Genomic DNA, 390 nt, shown 5'->3' on the forward strand with positions numbered 1-390 from the left:
TGAGGAGGTTGGTGTGCGGGCGGGGGCGGGGGCCTGGGCAAAGCAATAGCATCATGGGTGCAGCTCCTTGCTGCTCAGCTTTGGCACCAGCACATGCACGGGGCCAAGCAAAGCCCTCCTGCTTCATGGGCCATTCCAACTTCTGAACAGCCAGGGGCCATTTGCACCCTGAGTTACATGCCATGGGGCAGGCATCCCCCAAGAAACTGGTGCCCCTTGCTGTAAATCCCCTGCAGCCATGCTGTACAGGCTTCCCAGGTGTGCAGTGGGCATCCTCTTCCGATGCTGTCCTGCAAGGGTGTCCTGACCCCCTTGTGGATCGTAGGCTCCATGGGGCATGCTGCTGATGTAAAAATCGCGGTTCGTTTCTCGGGAGGCGAAAAAAACCTT

The sequence above is a fragment of the Crocodylus porosus genome, unplaced genomic scaffold, assembly GCF_001723895.1.
Source record: "Crocodylus porosus isolate Cpor-Errol unplaced genomic scaffold, CroPor_comp1, whole genome shotgun sequence".
Taxonomy (NCBI): Eukaryota; Metazoa; Chordata; order Crocodylia; family Crocodylidae; genus Crocodylus; species Crocodylus porosus.